We start from the raw sequence: 21,152 nt of genomic DNA on the forward strand, positions 1-21,152 counted from the left end.
ACGGGAAGCCAGATTCTCTGCTATGGAACCTCTCTCCAATTGATTTTGGTTAATTTTTATTTATTTAATTTTTATTTTAATTCATTTCCCTATCCACATTTGTTTGCAGGGGATTTACCTACATGTTGCTGCCTTTTGCAGCCCTCTAGCTCTTTCCTGGGCTGTTTTACAGCCTTTTTAGTGCCGAAAAGTTCGGGTCCCCATTGACTTCAATGGGGTTCGGGTTCGGGACGAAGTTCGGATCGGGTTCGGATCCCGAACCCGAACATTTCCGGGATGTTCGGCCGAACTTCTCGAACCCGAACATCCAGGTGTTCGCTCAACTCTAATTATAATTATACAGAGAGGCTATTAATAATGGGCCCTTTGTCTCTGTATAATTCTAATATATAATGGCCCCCCTGTATAATTATAATATATTATGGCCCCACTGTATAACTATAATTTATAGTTATACAGTGGGGTCATAATATATAATAATTATACAGGGGTGCCATAATATATAATAATTATACAGGGGGGCCATTATATATAATAATTATACAGGGGGGGCATTATATATTAGAATTATACAGAGAGCCCATTATGAATAGCCTCTCTGTATAATTATAATATATAATGGCCCCCTCTGTATAATATATAATGGCCCCTCTAATATTAGGATATATAATGGATTCTCTGTATAATTACTTTATATAATGACCTACCCTCTATTATTATAATATATAATGACCCCCTCTGTATTATTAGGATATATAATGGCCCATTATATATCCTAATATTACAGAGGGGGCATTATATATTATACAGAGGGGGCCATTATATATAATAATAACTAATAATAATAAAACTCTGCATAGATGAGACGCGGCTGAAAGAAGGTGTCATGGCGGTCTTATCTCCGAATGAAGACGCTGAGGAAAGTCTACATCACAGGAGATGTCACTGGATGGATGAGGTATGTGGTGCTCTATTATATTGTATATTTTGTAGTGATGTATGTAATGTCCAAACACATATTTGTTTCACAGTAGGGTTGGGGGGTGGATTGAGAATTTGGCCCACCCTGCCGCATCCTGGCCCCAGACTTCAGGTCACACTGTGCGTGTTCTGAATACTGGGGCCTTATACCCATCTACTACATCATCTGTACTTAGAGAGTTACCACCATGTTATCTGTGGTGTTATATAGGACTGCTACATTATCTGTAAAAGGGGCGGTTCCACAGGTTGGGAGGGGGGGGTGCAATACATGGCTCGCCCCGGGTGCTGGCAACTCATGCTATGCCACTGAATGTACTGTAAGTCGCAAAGGCTGCATATCGATAGAGCAGGAGGTTACTAGCTACTGTTGCTAGGCAGGGCTGGCACCACCCCTTTCTCTAGGAGGAAGTCATTCAGTCTAGTGTGAGCTGTGGATGTGTGTGCAGCAAGAGGCCAGCCCTTGAGGGAAAGGACTGCTAGATTGTACAGAATATACACATAAGGGAAAGTGTAGAGCATTTGTCAGAGAAAGGTGACACATTTATATTGTTGCTACAGACTTCTCTGCATACTGGTGAGAGCAATTAGCTTCAGGGCCCTCTGTGTAGAGAGTGTATTGCACTGAAGATGCTGCAGAGACACCATATATTGAGAGTAGAGAGGTCATTTGTACCCTTTAAGCTGGGAAAGGAGAGATTGTACAGTGTGATGAAGAAAGAGAAACCAGCCCCCATGCACAGCCTTGGGAATGGCATATGTCAACTGTAAAGACTGTGCTTAATGTGTACAATGCCTGTATGAACCATCTATTCATATGCCTCAGTAAAGTACAGTGGACTTGTTGTATAAAACCTGGCCTTTTCATTGCATGCACTAACACCTGCGTTGCTGTCACATCGTTCATGGAGCCTACCTTCCACCTCAAAGCTCATCTACCCTAAGGGCACCCCACCTAACATCACACAGAAACCCCAAAACCAGGGTGTGCCCTAAAGGGAAGAAAAAATGTGTCATTCCTATCATTGCACGGCCCAGGGGACTGCCACCACAAGGACAACTACTCCTATCCTCTCTACCTCCCATGCGGCTCACTGCACAGGCAAGAAGTGGCAGTTTACATAGCAATATGTTCCAAGAAGCCGATACATACTCTGCAATGCAGGCTTGTGTTAGCACTGATTGGACAGAGTCAGAGTATGACACACTCCATTGACAAAGAGGAATAGTAACACCCAGTTGTCTCATTTATTCATACAGTTCCAGGCAGAATAACAAAAAAACAGCATCATTTTAGGAACGGATGCCTCTAATGGTTAGCAAAGAATGTCATCTGTGTATTTAATTCCAGGTCCTCTTATACTGTGCCTTATTATGCAACTGTTATTACATGTAATCTGCATGGTTGCCCAGAAGGTGGCAGTGTATCTGGCAGAGATCTTTAGTCAGAATGGAACTTACCATTCCATTCTTATTATTATAATTCTTTATGCAGTTATATAGCGGTACTATATTCTGCATCGCTTTACAGACATTAGCAACCAACTGTCCTCAATGGGGCTCACAATCTAAGGTGCCTATCATTATGTCTTTGGAGTGGGGGAGGAAACTGGAGGAAAACCACGCAAACACGGGGAGAACATACAAACTCCACGCAGATGTTGTCCTTGGTTGGATTCGAACCTAGGACCCCAGCGCTGCAAGGCACCAGTGCTAACCACTGAGACAGCGGAAGATACGGGTGTACTCGATGACATCATTGGCGCAGGCGCATTGAGGATGGAGCGGCCGAGCGAGCGTCAGCCTCTCAGTGCGCCTGCGCCGACTGAATACCGCTACGGCGCAGGTGCGAGATCTTGATAGCAGACAGGGCTAGCCAGAGGACGATCCTGTTCCCTGGCCCTGTCAATCAACATGCGGAGGGGGCGTCTTTAGGATAGGAGGATGCGGCTGCTACCAGCAAGTAGCCGCCCTACTTGCTGGTAGCAAGTTAATTTGCATATTTTAAAAGTACATTTTTAACAGAATCTACTGAACAGAAATGATTAATTAGATTATGCATGCATAAATCGCAGTATAGGGATTATAAGTTAACAAAAACTATTAGGACCACATCCCCACTCTGAATTCCTAAACACTGGGACCCGATCACCCTGGGGCCCACCTGTTGCAGATGCTTCAGAATTATAATCTCATGGAGAACACAAGCATTTACGAAAATCAAGATTTCAGGAGAGCACAATATAGTATAATATAAATACAGTATGAACAGAATCAGATACTCAAAGGTTTCAATAAAAGAAACATTTTTTTTGAAATATCAGCATTGGGTGGGGAGACTAAAGAAATGATTGTGGTTCAAAGCAATTTAACCTCTTCCCGACACATGACGTACTATTACGTCATGGAAGCCACTGCGTTCCCGCAATTTGATGTAATACTACATCATGGTGATCGGGCGGGCACCAGAGTGGTGTGCGCCCGATCACTGCAGGGACCCGGCAGTCCGCGCTTACCGTGATATAGAAAGGGTTTGTGTCAGGTGAGGGAGCGTATCGAGTCCCCGCGCTGCTGTGGCAAGGACTCGATGTCTCAGAAGGCAGCCCGATGCCGTGCAGAGGCTGCCCAATGCCTTGCACGGCATCAGGACCTGCCTTCTACGGGTGCCCAGGAGATCCAGCCTCAGGCTGGGTCTCCTAGCAACCTGTTAGCGTACTACTCACTGTAGTACACGAACAGGCAATGCATTACAATGCAGATGTATTGTAATGCATTGCAGAGGGGGATCAGACCCCCAAAAGTGAACATCAGAAATAAAGTAAAGAAAAAAAAAGGTAAAAAAAGTGTTTTTAATAAAAAAGAAAAACAAAAAGAAAAAAATGCCCCTTTCCCCTTATTTTATAATAAAAAACAGAAAAAAGATATATTAGGTATTGCCGCGTCTATAATGACCGGCTCTATAAATATATCACATGATCCACCCTGTCCGATAAACACCATAAAAAAATAAAAATAAAAACAGTGTAAAAAACAGACATCCTGCAAAACATGAGCCCCTACCTAAGACAATCGCCCCCCAAAAAAACAAAAAAAACAATAGCTCTCAGAACATGGAGACACTAAAACATCATTTTTTTGTTTCAAAATAGCTATTATTGTGTTAAAGTGAAATAAATTTAAAAAGTACATATATTAAGTATTGCCACGTCCGTAACAACCTGTTCTATAAAAATATCACATGACCTAACCCCTCAGATGAACACCGTAAAAAATAAATAAAAAAAAGCAATTTTTGTCACCTTACATCACAAAAATTGTAATACCAAGCGATCAAAAAGGCATATACCCCCAAAATAGTACCATTCAAACCGTAACCTCATTCCACAAAAAATGAGACCTTACCTAAGACAATCGGTCAAAAAATAATAAAACTATGGCTCTCAGACTATGAATACACTATACATCATTATTTCGGTTTCAAAAATGCTATTATTGTGTAAAACTTAAATAAATAAGAAAAAGTTGACATATTAGGTATTGCAACGTCCGTAACGATCTGCTCTATAAAAAAGTCACATGACCTAATCCCTCAGGTGAACGCTGTAAAAATAAATAAAAACTGTGCCAAAACAATAAATTTTTTGGTCACCTTGCCCCATAAAGTGTAATAATGAATGATCAAAAAATCATATGTACACAAAAATTGTACCAATTAAAACATCAACTCTTCCTGCAAAAAACGTCCTTGCACAAGACGATCAGCAGGAAAAAAAAAATAGGGCGTTCAGAAAATGGAGATACAAAAACATAATTATTGTTTTCAAAAATGCTTTATTATGTAAAACTGAAACAAAAATAGAAAGTAGACATATTTGATATCATTGCGTCCATACCAACCTGCTCTATAAAAATAGAGCATGATCTAACCTGTCAGATGAATGTTGTTAAAAATAAAAAATAAAAACTGTGCCAAAACATCAATTTTTTTGTTACCTTGCCTCACAAAAAAGCGTAATATAGAGCAATTAAAAATCATATGTTACCCAAAATAGTACCAATAAAACTGGCATCTTATCTCGTAGTTTCCAAAATGTGGTCACTTTTTTGAGTTTCTACTGTAGGGGTGCATCAGGGGGGCTTCAAATGGGACATGGCATCTAAAAACCAGTTCAGCTAAATCTGCCTTCCAAAAACCATATGGCGTTCCTTTCCTTCTGCACCCTGCCGTGTGGCCATACAGCAGTTTACGACCACATGTGGGGTGTTTATGTAAACTGCAGAATCAGGGTAATACATATTGAGTTTTGTTTGGCTGTTAACCCTTGCTTTGTTACTGGAAAAAATGGATTCAATTTAAAATGTAAAATATGCCCAAAAAGTGAAATTCGGAAATTTCTCCATTAAATTATTGTGGAACACCTAAAGGGTTAACAAAGTTTGTAAAATCAGTTTTGAATACCTTAAACGGGTTTAGTTTCTAAAATGGGGTCATTTTTGGGTGGTTTCAATTATGTAAGCCCCACAGAGTGACCTCAGACCTGAAATGGTCCTTAAAAAGTTGGTTTTGGAAATTTTCTGAAAAATTTCAAGATTTGCTTCCAAACTTCTAAGCCTTCTAACGTCCCCAAAAAGTAAAATGTCATTTTCTAAATGATCCAAACATGAAGTAGACATATGGGGAATGTAAAGTAATAACTATTATATGAGGTATCACTATTTTAAAAGTAGAGACATTTTTTCACAAATAAAGGTGAATCATATTGACTCAAATTTATGACTATCATGAAGTACAATGTGTCACGAGAAAACAATCTCAGAATAGCTTGGATAAGTAAAAGTGTTCCAAAGTTATTACTGCATACAGTGACACATGTCAGATTGCAAAAAATGGCCTAGGCAGAAGAGCGAAAACTGGCCAGGGGTAGAAGGGGTTAAACAAACCTTTGGCAATGAATTACCTCTAAACAAATTATTTGGATCAGCAGGAAAACACAATTTGGGTGGTGACTAGCAATGTAATTCGCATTGCAATCTTATTTTCTCAACCTTGTGAGCCACACCTAAGCTGTTTCACAACCTAAGCTTGTCACCCGCAGTCATGTGCTACAGGACGTTAGATACAACAATCAAGTGCAGCGTATCTTTAAGACCTTTTCATATAAAGTACTTTTAATCCATATGCAAATAAGTTATTAAGTCCACTGAGGGTGGGCAAAAGTACCTCTATGCACCCTTGCTTCTCTGCCTTCCTTTGCCCGCCCTTCTCTCCCTTGATTGACAGGACCAGGCTCCTGCATAGTCATCTTACTTGGATTGTGAAACCTTTTTTTGTTTAAAAAGTTGCAAATACACCATAGGATGCTACTTTCTACCTAATCTGTGACTAATTCATCACCTGTCCTGCGCCTCATCATAAATACTTGGAAAGACACACACAGGCGAATCAAGTACGCCAAAAAAATAATAATAATCATCTAGCACCACGGCCTTTTCGCAGCTTTGCCTTGGCCATTTGACGTTGCGATCATCAATCACATGGCCTAGGCACAGCTCAGCCCCATTGATGTGAATATGGCTGAGCTTTGATACCAAGCACAGCCGCTATACAACGTACGGCGCTGTGCTTGGTGAGCTGAGAGAAGGCTGTGGCGCTACTGTGGCCCCATAGATCGGATACTGAGAATAGGTTATCAGTATAAAAATCTCGGAAACCGTGATTTGTGTGCCTTTTGTTCACTCTCTATCAGCATATGTTAAGCTGCATTTAAACGAGTCAATAATTATCCAGATTATCGGGAATGACTGTTCCTGCATACAACGGTTACCGACAATCTGCAGCGGTCTCCTTCACTTAACAAGCCGACTGTCAGCTGCAGAATCTTTCCATCTAAATCGACCTTTGGAGATAACGAACACTCCAACTCCTTTATTTGTGGAAATCAGAGTAAGGCCTCTTGCACACGACTGTATGCCCTCTGAGATATATGGATATACATTTCAGGCCGCCCGCGGGGCTATTATCCCACATTCATATGTTAATATGAGTGCGGGACAATAGCCGCGAGGGCGGCCCATCTTCCACGGCATCATTGCAATCTATGATGCTGCGTGCTCCCGTGTGCACGATCAATGCCGCTCTGGGACATATGGCCCACTCACAGACCGTATATCTCGGAGGGCATACAGTTGTGTGCAAGACGCCTAAGACATGATACATATGTTAAGCAATAGATACATAATTATGAAGTGTATAGCTTTGAGACATGAGGTACACCCATATTCCGGTGTCTCAATCTCTGATTCACACAAATAAATCCCTCATAATGTATACTATATTATGCAATATAATGCTACTGTGTAGAGGTGAGGTACCTCACTCACTCATGCTTTACACTTTGGAGTTGGACAACATTAGCAAGACTTGGTAGGACTCCAGCAGAAAACTATCTTCCAATTAACAGAAGACATCAACCCAATAGGACAACGGGGAACACAAAACGAGTAAGTAGAAGTCTTCCTTCACACACCATTTTTTTGCGGCTTGTGAAAAATAAAATGAAGTCTAAGACTGTTTACAAGTTTTTTTTCCTCGTGCCTTGGCATTAAGATGCATATTTTCAGGTTAATTTTTTTCATCTGAAAAAAATGCTACACCGTCCTATAGAGTACTGTTTGTTTTGAAAAAATAAAATAAATTATGCCATGAAGATTTTCATAAGTCCAGGGCTCCCCTTTGGTTACATGGCACCCTGTGCGAGAAGTCTTTTTGGCAACCCCCTCATCCAAACACACATACCTCCACAATGACTGCCGCTCCATTTACCTTATACATTGATTCGTTTCAGAAGTTCAATAGCAGTGAATAGAGAGGACGTTGTACATGCACAGTAATAGTGGTGCCATACTAAGCTTATTATATAAATACAGCACAAAAACCAAGTACAGTACATAAATACAGCACCAGAACCAAACACAGTAATTAAATACAGCACCAAAACTAAGCTCGTCACATATATACAGCACAGAACTAAGCTAATCACATAAGTACACCACAAGAACCAAGTAAGGAACATAAATACAGCACAAGGACCAAACTAGCAGTGAATAGAAAGGATGTTGTACATGCACAGTAATAGTGGTGCCATACTAAGCTTATTATATAAATACAGCACAAAAACCAAGTACAGTATATAAATACAGCCCCAGAACCAAGTTTATTACATAAATACAGCGGTATCCACACTTAACTGCTCACTTATCTTAGCAAGTTTAGAGATGTCACAAAATGTACAGCCGAACTAATTACAACACAATATATCAGCTTAACGAATAACAAATGGGCCTGCAATACAACTGTCCAGAAAGCAAGTGGTGCATAGTGTTACTAATACCCAAATACTGGGCATAAGGTTAAAGGGGTTCCGTAGTTTGTTTAAACTGATGATCTATCCTCTGGATAGATCATCAGCATCTGATTGGCGGGGGTCCGACATCCGACACCCCCTCCGATCAGCTGTTTGAGAAGGCAGCGGCGCACCAGGAGCGTTGCGGCCTTCTCACTGTTTACCGCAGACCCAGTGACGTCACAACTAGTATCAACTAGCGTGGGCGGGGCTAAGCTCTGTTCACTTGAACTGAGCTTAGCCCCGCCCAGGCCAGTTGATACTAGTCTTGACATCACAGGGCCTGTGGTAAACAGTGAGAAGGCCACGGTACTCCTGGAGCGCCGCTGCCTTCTCAAACAGCTGATTGGTGGGAGTCCCGGGTTATCGGACCCCCACCGATTAGATGATGATAAACTGCAGAACCCCTTTAAGAACTGTGCAGGTAATCACTACAATTCTATATTCTGTACACTATGATTTTGAAACATTTGGTATCAGTATACATTGTATCTCTAGCATTATATTCATTATGTGCAAAATAAACACCAACCCCAGTATTATGCAGAGATTATTATAATATTATATTCTTCAAACTGTTCCATTACATGTTACAGTTGTACATACTACAATTCAGATGCATCGGGTGTTAGTACAGTCGTGGCCAAAAGTTTTGAGAATTACATAAATATTGGAAATTGGAAAAGTTGCTGCTTAAGTTTTTATAATAGCAATTTGCATATACTCCAGAATGTTATGAAGAGTGATCAGATGAATTGCATAGTCCTTCTTTGCCATGAAAATTAACTTAATCCCCAAAAAATCTTTCCACTGCATTTCATTGCTGTCATTAAAGGACCTGCTGAGATCATTTCAGTAATCGTCTTGTTAACTCAGGTGAGAATGTTGATGAGCACAAGGCTGGAGATCATTATGTCAGGCTGATTGGGTTGAAGTGGCAGACTTGACCTGTTAAAAGGAGGGTGATGCTTGAAATCATTGTTCTTCCATTGTTAGCCATGGTGACCTGCAAAGAAACGCGTGCAGCCATCATTGCGTTGCATAAAAATGGCTTCACAGGCAAGGATATTGTGGTTACTAAGATTGCACCTCAATCAACAATTTATAGGATCATCAAGAACTTCAAGGAAAGAGGTTCAATCCTTGTTAAAAAGGCTTCAGGGCATCCAAGAAAGTCCAGCAAGCGCCAGGATCATCTCCTAAAGAGGATTCAGCTGCGGGATCAGAGTGCCACCAGTGCAGAGCTTGTTCAGGAATGGCAGCAAGCAGGTGTGAGAGCACAGTGAGGCAAAGACTTTTGGAAGATGGCCTGGTGTCAAGAAGGGCAGCAAAGAACTTTTCTCCCCAAAAAAATATCAGGGACAGATTGCTGTTCTGCAGAAAATATGGTGAATGGACTGCTGAGGACTGGGGCAAAGTCATATTCTCCGATGAAGCCTCTTTCCGATTGTTTGGGGCATCAGGAAAAAGGCTTGTCCGGAGAAGAAAAGGTGAGCGCTACCATCAGTCCTGTGTCATGCCAACAGTAAAGCATCCTGAGACCATTCATGTGTGGGGTTGCTTCTCATCCAAGGGAGTGGGCTCACTCACAATTTTGCCCAAAAACACAGCCATGAATAAAGAATGGTACCAAAACACCCTCCAACAGCAACTTCTTCCAACAATCCAACAACAGTTTGGTGAAGAACAATGCATTTTCCAGCACGATGGAGCACCGTGCCATAAGGCAAAAGTGATAACTAAGTGACTCGGGGACCAAAACGTTGACATTTTGGGTCCATGGCCTGGAAACTCCCCAGATCTTAATCCCATTGAGAACTTGTGGTCAATCCTCAAGAGGCGGGTGGACAAACAAAAACCCACTAATTCTGACAAACTCCAAGAAGTGATTATGAAAGAATGGGTTGCTTGCTATCAGTCAGGAATTGGCCCAGAAGTTGATTGAGAGCATGCACAAGTCGAATTGCAGAGGTCCTGAAAAAGAAGGGCCAACACTGCAAATACTGACTCTTTGCATAAATGTCATGTAATTGTCGATAAAAGCCTTTGAAACGTATGAAGTGCGTGTAATTATATTTCACTACATCACAGAAACTACTGAAACAAAGATCTAAAAGCAGTTTAGCATCAAACTTTGTGAAAACTAATATTTGAGTAATTCTCAAAACTTTTGGCCACGACTGTATATACATTTTTTGCATGACATTTATCATACTATGTAATAAACTATGTATCTTATCCTACCATGTGCCATACTGTCTGATTAGTTGTGTATCTAACCCTGTCATCTGTGATGCTGTCAGATGAGCTGTGAATCTAATCCCATCATGTGTGATACAGTCTTCTGAGCTGTGTGTCTAATCCTGTCATGTGTGATACTGTCTGCTGAGTTGTGTTTTTAATCTTATCATCTGTGACACTGCCTGCGAAGCTGTGTATCTAATCCTGTTCATACTGTAGTGTCCCACTAGGTAAATGTGGGCACTACACAAGGGTCAATTGGGCCACGTTGTCCTCCTACTCCTAAGGGACAGTGGCAGTATATTTAACCGTCCATTTTAAGGTATTTTCTATATGCTTTTATGTGTATTGTCCCCCTGTGATGTGTGTAGCAGGCTTATTGGGGTGTAGTGTAGCATCCTAAACACTAGAGGGAGATAGAGAGCCCCTAGTATAAATGTTCAGGCCCAGACAGGGAGGGGTTAGTCAGCCAGAGACATGCTGAGGGCCCCCTCCTGAAATGCAGCTAGACAGCCAAGGCTTCTAGTTGCCACCAGGAGGCTAGTGCAGAAGTCTAGCCTGCCTGATGTCCCTGAGCCTATGTTAGCTCAGAAGAGTCACCCCAAGAGAAGAGTTTGCCTCCTGGGAGAAACCTGCAGTTCCCACAAGACAAGCAGAGCCAGCTAACCAAGTAAGCTAAAGGGCAGAAGGATTATAAGTGTAAAGCAAGGATAAATACGGGAGGAAGATTTCTACCAAGGATAAAGCCAGTATTAGGGCATCCGGGCCTTGGGAAAAGAGCAGACAGGAGTTCTAATGCACAGTGTACACTATTTCTGAGGAGAAGGTACAGCCTGATCTGAGTGTGTTGTTGTTGCCCTCTGAGTATCTTGCAAGGAACAGTATACCTGCCATTATTGTGAAAGCCTGCTTGTGAAGTGAACTTGATATATGGATATGTATTGACACCCAACTGTACAAAGTTGAACTGTTTCTCAGTAAAGCAAAGTTTGGTTCACCATACCATCGTGTTCCTCATTTACTACAACTATAAATCGGTGGCACTGGCGTCACGAACCTTAAAGGGACCTTGCCCTAGGCACATTAAACACCTGCAACATCCAGGGCACCTCATCCACCATCAGGCCTGGTCCCTAAATACAGAGTGTGCCCCAGAGGACCCCTGTGCCAGCCTCTCTATCACTGCTGTACGCCTGCCCAGGGACTCCATACAAACTGTGAGTAACCCTCGTTTGCCCATTAACCGTGATCTCACATTGCAATATCCTGCAGGGCGGCGTACTGCAAATACCACTGGCGGATCCGGGGGGGGGGGGGCTATTGCCCTCCCCCCCCCCTCGAGAATATAGTGAGATTCAGGGCGAAGAGTGGATCGGGGGAGATGAGGGCTTCCATTGTGAAAGCGCTTATCTCGATAGTCATCTGTATTGCCGTCCTCAGGACAGCGATGCAGATAGCTGTGCTGTGGCGGGGCAGGGGAGGGAGAGGTGTCTCCCTTCCTTGTTACTCTGATAGGCTGCCGGAACAAGGCCCGCAGCCTATCACAGGCAGGTGTAGGCGGCGCGATGACGTCATCGTGCCTCCTGAGCCGTACAGCGTGGGACACAGGCCGGAAGAGGCCTGCATCGCATCGCTGCCATGGAAGTAAGTATAAGTGTTTTTTATACGGGACAATACTTGTGGCACATGATTGGGTGGGAGGAATGGAGAGGCACTTGTTACTGGCAAAGAATTGGGGGGGGGGGGCATGAAAAGGCACTTGTTACTGGCACATGATTGGGGGGGCATGGAGAGGCATTTGTTACTGGCACATGATTGGGGGGCATCTATGGGGGCACCTCTTACTGGCACATTATTGTGGGGCATCTATGAGGGCACTTCTTACTGGCACATTATTGTGGGGCATCTATGCGGGCACTCCTTACTGACACATTATTGGGGGGCACTATGGGGGCACTTCTTACTGGCACATTATTGGATGGCACTGTGGGACATCTACTGAGGCCACATAAAAGGGGTATTTTATATGGGGGAAGGGGGGAGAGGAACACTATGGGGGCTTCTACTGAGGCCACAGTAGAAGCCCCCAGTGAAAAATCTCTTTCTTCCATTTGAATTATAATAATAGGGGTCATTTATAATGACCTAAAACAGGCGTAGGAAATTATAAATGAGATGGGCCTGGTGGCCTGCCTCCTTCCCTGCCCACACCACACCCCCTTTTTTTTTATACGTGGCGTAAGTGGGGAAAAGTCGCTGATTGCAGTAAAAATAACCTGGCGTATATCAGTTAGTAAATGACCCCCATAATCTTTATTTACTGTATATAGCACCAACATATTTATTCCATAGTATAGCACTTTACAATCAAAGGGTTCAAAAATGAAAATGAGAGATGAGGGCCCTGCTCGTAAGAGCTTACAATCTATGAGGAGATGGGGTGGCCATCTTAACAAAAATAAGGCAGTACATATAACGCTGCATGAGCCAGCTAGCAGACGATATCTGTAGTGCTCCTGAGTGCATATTGTGTTTTGAATAATGTGTGATGAAGAAACAAGTTCAGAAGAATGATATTAAACAGTTGGGGGGTAAATGGGGAAGAGTTAGATATGATAGGCCACCCTAAAAAGATGTGCTATTATTGAGTGCCTAAAACTGTGGACATTGTGCATTAACCTAACTGCTTGGGGTAAGGCATTCCACAAAACTGGTGCAGCTTGAGAGAAGTCTTGGAGACGGGAGTGAGAGTTTCGGATTATGGTGGATTATGGTGGATGTTGTTGGTAGATCATTTGCAAAGCGTAGAGCACGGATAGAGTGGTAGACATGAAATGAGGGAGGAGATGTAGGGGGATGCAGCTCTGTGGAGAGCTTTGTTATAGAGCATTATAGAAAGTGCATGCTGGTCAATTTACACCTCTGGCTGGAGGGAAGGGGTTAGGTTAAGAATATGGCATGAGGGGGTGACCTTTCAATGTTTGCCTCAGGCAGCAGGAAGGCTATGTGCTCCCCTTCCCCTTGCCAACAAGCACTAAGGGAATGGGGGCCCAAGCTGAACTCTTGCACCAGGGCCCGTGAGCCTTTAGCTACGCCCCTGGCTACAGTAATCTAGACGGGAATGGATCAGGGCAGCAATGAGAGTTTTTGTTGTTTCCACAGTAAAGGCTGTATTACACCAGCAGATAATTGTACAGATCATTACTAACAAGCATTCATAGGAATGCTCATTAGCAATGATCTACTTGTATAATACAGCCGCCAATTACCTAATGAACAAGCAAACACTACTTCATCAGGCTATTTAAATTCTTAAGCATGCTTAAAAATCATATTTTGCCGGTGGCAAATCATGCTAGTCTGCTGCCAGCAAATAATGATTTTGTATGGGGACAAGTGATGGCATTAGCAATTGCTCCTCCCCAAAGGGGAAGAATCTAGAGATGTTTTTGAAGTGCAGACAGCATGATATTAAATATAGAAGTGAATGAAAGCTCAATGTCAAATATAAGACCGAGACAGAGGGTGAGATGGTAGTCCCAAACACTCAGATGGAGATATCGGGTTTAGGTGGTTAGTAGATGGATAAAAAAAACAAATACCGTATTTTTCGCCCTATAAGACGCACCGGCCCATAAGACGCACCTAGGTTTTTAAGGAGGAAAAAATAAATAAAATTTTTTTGAACCAAAAGGTGTGCCTAATGGTGTTATGTGGGATCTGGGGATGGCACTGTTATGGGGGGTCGGTGGATGGCATTGTTATGGGGGTCTGTGGATGGCACTGTTATGGGGATCTGTGGATGGCACTGTTATGGGGATCTGTGGATGGCACTGTTATGGGGATCTGTGGATGGCACTGTTATGGGGGGTCGGTGGATGGCACTGTTTTGGGGGGTCGGTGGATGGCATTGTTATGGGGGTCAGTGGATGGCACTGTTATGGGGGCTCTGTGGATGGCACGGTTATGGGGATCTGTGGATGGCACTGTTATGGGGATCTGTGGATGGCACTGTTATGGGGGGTCCGTGGATGGCACGGTTATGGGGATCTGTGGATGGCACTGTTATGGGATCTGTGGATGGCACTGTTATGGGGGGTCCGTGGATGGCATTGTTATGGGGGTCTGTGGATGGCACGGTTATGGGGATCTGTAGATGGCACGGTTATGGGGATCTGTGGATGGCACGGTTATGGGGATCTGTGGATGGCACGGTTATGGGGGGCACTGTGGATGGCACTGTTATTGGGGACTGTGGATGGCACTGTTATGGGGGATCTGTTGATGACACATAAATAGCATTATACGCTATGTGTCATCCACAGACCCCCATAACAGGGCCATCAACAAATCCCCATAACAGTGCTATCCATAGAATGACCCCCAATAGGGAGGAGGGGCCGGCATCTAGCTCTGTAATTACAGCGGGCCCGGTGCAGTCACTGTATTCTGCTACACCGGGCCCGCTCACTGTAGGAATCCTAACATCAGACAAGGTACCGTAACAGTAGTCTTTTATGCAGCCTGTACTTACGATACTAACTATGCGGCAGCCAGCAGGCAGTAGGCTGAGCTGGTGGGCGGGCGCTGAAAACGTAACTCACTATGTCACGCGCCGGCTCTCCCTTCTTCATTCATAAAGTGGGCGGAGCCGGCGCGTGACATAGTGAGTTACGTTTTCAGCGCCCGCCCACCAGCTCAGCCTCCTGCCTGCTGGCTGCCGGAAAGTTAGTATCGTAAGTACAGGCTGCATAAAAGACTACTGTTAGCATTGCCTGCAGTTAGGATTCCTTCAGTGAGCGGGCCCGGTGTAGCAGAATACAGTGACTGCACCGGGCCCGCTGTAGTTACAGAGCTGGATGCCGGCCCCTCCTCCCTCATTCATGCCTACTAATACACCCGCCACCGCGCTGCGCAGCATGCGGTCAGCGGTATACAAACTGAAGTATTCGCCACATAAGACGCACTGCCTTCCCCCCCCCAATTTTGGGGGGGGGGGGGGAGTGCGTCTTATAGGGCGAAAAATACGGTAGTTGTTTTTGAAAGATTCGATTTCAGACAGAGAGAGGGCATGGTGTTAAAGAGAGCATGCAGTCAATGGTGTTCTGTAGTACAGAAGGGGTGATGTCACAAGAGGACATGTGCATAGTACAGTGGGGTGTCATCAACATAGAGGTGGTACTGAAAGTTAAATGTACCGATTGTCCATCCAATAGGGACTGTGTAAAGAGGAGAGGACCAGGAGGTAATTTTCACCAATATAACAGCATTGCCCCACGGAAGATTGTAAACACATTCTTGTCATGGTCTTACCTTCTTACTGTTCTCCTTCGTTTGACATGTGCTGGCGGCCATCTTGGTTTCTGGGTTTCTTGTAGCCTCCCACCCTGCGGCTTCTCCTTCCCACTGGGAGGAGCTGGATGCCTAGCTCATATATATAGGAGGTCTGTGGCTTCAGTTCCTTGCTTGGTCCTCCTGTGTTCACATGCTTCTAAGACTGCTGCTGCTTCTGGTTCCTGATCCTGGCCTCGTCTGACTACCCCGTTGGTTCCTGATCCTGGCTTCGTCTGACTACCCCGTTGGTTCCTGATCCTGGCTTCGTCTGACTACCCTGCTGGTTCCTGATCCAGGCTTCGTCTGACTACCCTTCTGGTTCCTGACCTCTGTCTACGCAAGACCCTGCTTCGGTTTAGCCATCCGTTATTTCCACTTATCTCTTGTTGTACGTCTGGTTCATGGTTCCATGACATTAGGACCAAGCCATGAATTCTGACGGTACAGGGCCATCCTCGCTACCTACGCTGGTTGCCAGACTTGATCAGCAGGATCACCTGTTGGGTCGGTTTGCTGTGGCGTTGCAAACCCTGCTTGAACGCACGGCTCATTTCGCTTCCGTTGCCGATGGGTCGGTTGTCGCTCCTGGGCCCGCTCCTACTGCCGCTCCGGTTGTTGCGCCAGAGTCTACCCCGACACCTGTTGCTGCGCCTGCGGTGTCTCGGGGTATGACCGGTTCTGCCCCCCTTCCACAGCGCTTTGGGGGAGAGCCAACTCAGTGCCGAGGTTTCCTTAACCAGGTGGGCATTTATTTCGAGTTGCTGCCACATGCCTTTCCTACTGAGAGATCAAAGGTGGGCTTCTTGATCTCACTGCTCTCGGACAAGGCCTTGGCCTGGGCCAGCCCTTTATGGGAGAACAACAATCCGGTGGTTGCCGAGTTTTCCGGTTTTGTTGCTTCTCTTCGGAAGGTATTCGATGTGCCGGCTCGTGCTGCCTCTGCTGCGAAGCTCCTTATGTCCATCAGACAGGGTTCACGATCCGTAGCTGAATACGCCATTGAGTTTCGTACCCTGGCAGCAGAGGTGGGCTGGAATAATGAGGCTCTGGTCGCTGCTTTCTCTCATGGTCTCTCGGATGCCTTGAAGGATGAGGTTGCAGCTAAGGACCTACCAGTGGAGCTCGAGTCTCTTATTTCTTTCCTGATTTTGATTGACACCAGACTCAGGGAGAGACCTTCCTTTAAGGAGAGCCTGCGGAGGTCTTCTAACAGATTGGCGCCTACGTTTGCTGTCCCACCCGTGCCTCCCTCTCCTCCCACGCCTCCTGGGGATGACTTGTCTGGGGGTGAACCCATGCAGCTGGGGTTTGCTCGCCTGTCCGAGGGGGAGAGGGTACTCCGGAGACGCGAGGGCCGATGCATGTACTGTGGTCTCGGTGGGCATTTTCGGTTGGCTGAGATCCTGTCGGGGGCAGATCTTGGGTGGAGTCTCCTCGTCCCCGGTTTCCCGTGTTGACAAACCACTGATCACTGTTGTCCTCTCCTGGGTCGGGGGCTCGGTGACGACCCAGGCGTTGGTGGACTCTGGTGCTGGTGGTTTGTTCATTGATAGTGTGTTCGCTGCCGCCAATTCCATTCCTCTGCAGCCTCGAGGTTCCCCACTGGCTCTTGAGGCGATCGACGGCAGACCCCTTCTGCCGCCACACGTGACTCATGAGACCCTTCCAGTGGGGATAGCCATTGGTGCCGTTCACAGAGAGTCGGTCTGTCTCCAGGTGATTTCGTCTCCACACTACTCGGTGGTCTTGGGGTACCCCTGGCTCCAGAAGCATAATCCGACTTTCGATTGGAGATCGGCCGAGATCCTTTCGTGGTCACCGCAGTGTGGGGCTAGCTGCATCCATGGGCCTGTCAAGTTGCTGTGTACTTCCTCGGACTCTCTGTTGCCTCCTGAATACGAAGAGTACCGGGATGTATTCGATAAGGTGCGCGCGGTTGCCCTACCTCCGCACCGCCCATACGATTGTGCCATAGAGTTACAATCTGGTGCCGTTCCTCCTCGTGGCAAAGTCTATCCACTGTCGGTAGCGGAGAATGAGGCCATGGAGGAGTACGTGAGGGAGGCGCTTTCACGCGGACACATTCGCAAATCCTCGTCCCCGGCAGGGGCTGGATTTTTCTTTGTGAAAAAGAAGGGCGGTGAGTTGAGGCCTTGCATCGATTACAGGGTCTCAATCGCATCACGATCAAGAACGCTTACCCGATACCCTTGATTTCCGAGCTGTTCGATCGCCTCAAAGGGGCCACGGTCTTTACCAAACTCGACCTGAGGGCGGCATATAACCTGGTAAGGATCAAGGCGGGCGATGAGTGGAAGACCGCGTTTAACACCAGGATCGGTCATTATGAATCCTTGGTTATGCCCTTTGGGTTGTGCAATGCGCCCGCAGTCTTCCAGGAATTCATCAACGATGTTTTCCGTGACCTGTTGCAGCAGTGTGTGGTGGTCTATTTGGATGACATCTTGGTATATTCTGAATCCATGGAGGCCCACATTATGGATGTCAGACGAGTGTTGCAACGGTTACGAGAGAACAGGCTGTTCGGTAAGCTTGAGAAATGCGAATTTCACCGATCCCAGGTAACCTTCTTAGGTTACATCATTTCCGCTGAGGGGTTCTCCATGGATCCTGAGAAGGTTTCGGCTGTCTTACAGTGGCCCCAGCCCAGTGGTCTCCGTGCCCTGCAGCGCTTTTTGGGCTTCGCCAATTATTATCGGAAGTTCATCAGGGACTTTTCTATGCTAGCCAAGCCTCTCACGGATCTGAACAGGAAGGGCAGTAATTTCCAGGTCTGGCCGCTCGAGGCCATCCGAGCTTTTGAGGCTCTAAAGTCCGCCTTTGTGTCGGCTCCGATTCTGTCGCATCCCAACCCTGGGTTGCCCTTTGTCCTCGAGGTGGACGCGTCTGAGACGGGAGTAGGCGCCCTTCTGTCTCAGCGTAGAACACCAGAGGGTCCTCTGCTTCCTTGTGGGTTTTACTCCCGGAAACTGTCTTCCGCGGAGTGCAACTATCAGATTGGTGACAGGGAGTTATTGGCCATCGTGCAGGCCCTTAAAGAATGGAGGCACTTGCTCGAGGGTTCGGTGGTTCCGGTTCTCATCCTGACGGACCACAAGAATCTGACCTACCTTTCTGAGGCCAAGAGATTGACACCACGTCAGGCCAGATGGGCTCTGTTCTTGTCACGTTTTAATTACATGGTCTCCTACCTACCCGGTTCCAAGAACATCAGAGCGGATGCCTTATCACGGCAGTACTCCGAGCTGTCCGGGGAGGAGTCGATTCCGACTTCGGTCATACCTCCGAATCAGATCCTGGCCGCCATTCGCACCAGCCTGACCTCTCCCCTGGGTGAGCAGATTTTGGCGGCTCAATCTGGTGCTCCCTCTGGGAGACCCAACGGCAGGTGTTTTGTGCCTGAGGAGTTGCGCACTCGGTTGTTGCGAACCTACCATAACTCCAAGGCCGCGGGGCATCCTGGAAAGAATCAGCTGTCCTGGGCTGTTTCACGTCTGTTCTGGTGGCCTTCTCTACGTTCCGAAATCGCCGCATATGTAGCGGCATGCTCCGTTTGTGCCCAGAGTAAGTCCCCTCGGCACCTTCCGTTGGGCCTTTTGCAACCCATAGCCACCGGGGAGCGCCCATGGTCACACCTGGGGATGGATTTCATTGTGGACCTCCCTGCATCCCGAGGCCATACGGTCATTCTCATGATTGTGGATCGGTTTTCCAAAATGTGCCACTGTGTTCCTCTCAAGAAGTTACCCTCTGCACAAGAGTTGGCCACGATTTTCGCCAGGGAGGTCTTCCGGTTGCACGGTTTGCCCAAGGAGATTGTGTCGGATCGGGGGAGTCAGTTTGTGTCCAGGTTCTGGCGCGCCTTTTGCTCCCAGTTGGGGATTCATCTCTCTTTCTCCTCGGCCTACCACCCTCAGTCCAATGGGGCCGCAGAACGATCCAATCAGGCCTTGGAGCAATTCCTTCGTTGCTATGTCTCCGATCACCAAGACAATTGGGTTGACCTCCTGCCTTGGGCTGAGTTTGCCAGGAACACGGCGGTGAACTCTTCCTCTGGGACGTCTCCCTTCATGGCCAATTATGGGTTCCAACCTGCCGTGTTACCGGAGGTATTCTCTCCCCAGGATATTCCGGCTGTGGAGGATCACCTTTCCGTCCTACGTGCTTCTTGGGTACAGATCCAGAGGTCCCTCGAGGTCTCTGCGCAGCGCCAGAGACTCCAGGCTGATCGCAGACGAGCGCCCGCTCCTTCCTACCAGGTCGGAGACCGTGTATGGTTGTCCACCCGCAACCTCAACCTTCGAGTGCCCACTCCCAAGCTGGCGCCTCGCTTTGTTGGTCCCTTCCGAGTGCTTCGCAAGGTAAACCCGGTAGCCTATGCCCTTGCGCTTCATCCTGGCATGCGGATCTCCAACGTGTTTCATGTCTCCCTGTTGAAGCCATTGGTCCGCGGTCGGTTGCAGTTTTTGGTCCATTGGCGTGGTTATGGTCCAGAGGAGCGTTCCTGGGTTCCCTCCGCAGATGTCCATGCTCCTGCTTTGCTCCGAGCCTTCCACGCACGCTTCCCTCAGAAACCGTTCCTTACTCCGCGGAGGAGGGGCCCTTGAGGGGGAGGTACTGTCATGGTCTTACCTTCTTACTGTTCTCCTTCGTTTGACATGTGCTGGCGGCCATCTTTTTTTCTGGGTTTCTTGTAGCCTCCCACCCTGCGGCTTCTCCTTCCCACTGGGAGGAGCTGGATGCCTAGCTCATATATATAGGAGGTCTGTGGCTTCAGTTCCTTGCTTGGTCCTCCTGTGTTCACATGCTTCTAAGACTGCTGCTGCTTCTGGTTCCTGATCCTGGCCTCGTCTGACTACCCCGTTGGTTCCTGATCCTGGCTTCGTCTGACTACCCCGTTGGTTCCTGATCCTGGCTTCGTCTGACTACCCTGCTGGTTCCTGATCCAGGCTTCGTCTGACTACCCTTCTGGTTCCTGACCTCTGTCTACGCAAGACCCTGCTTCGGTTTAGCCATCCGTTTGGACTTTTGCTTACAGCTTGATTTTCAATAAAGCCTTCTTATTTCCACTTATCTCTTGTTGTACGTCTGGTTCATGGTTCCATGACAATTCTAAACATATTGGTGTGTACTATACTTTGTGTCTTTATATCATGTCCCGAAAAACAGCTT

The 21,152-nt window shown here is 46.3% G+C and overlaps 1 protein-coding gene across 3 annotated transcripts in view; it reads left to right on the forward strand.

The window, feature by feature from the left end:
* The first annotated feature begins 7,344 nt into the window (after window positions 1-7,344).
* The window catches only part of LOC122933104 (retinol dehydrogenase 7-like), a 148,502-nt gene continuing 134,694 nt past the window's right edge, over window positions 7,345-21,152 (forward strand). For all 3 annotated transcript variants that reach the window (XM_044287873.1, XM_044287875.1, XM_044287874.1), the window contains exon 1: window positions 7,345-7,482. The gene's annotated coding sequence lies outside the window, so the exon portion shown is untranslated. The remainder of the gene's footprint in view (window positions 7,483-21,152) is intronic.

Source organism: Bufo gargarizans, chromosome 3 (genome assembly GCF_014858855.1).
Source record: "Bufo gargarizans isolate SCDJY-AF-19 chromosome 3, ASM1485885v1, whole genome shotgun sequence".
Classification (NCBI taxonomy): domain Eukaryota; kingdom Metazoa; phylum Chordata; class Amphibia; order Anura; family Bufonidae; genus Bufo; species Bufo gargarizans.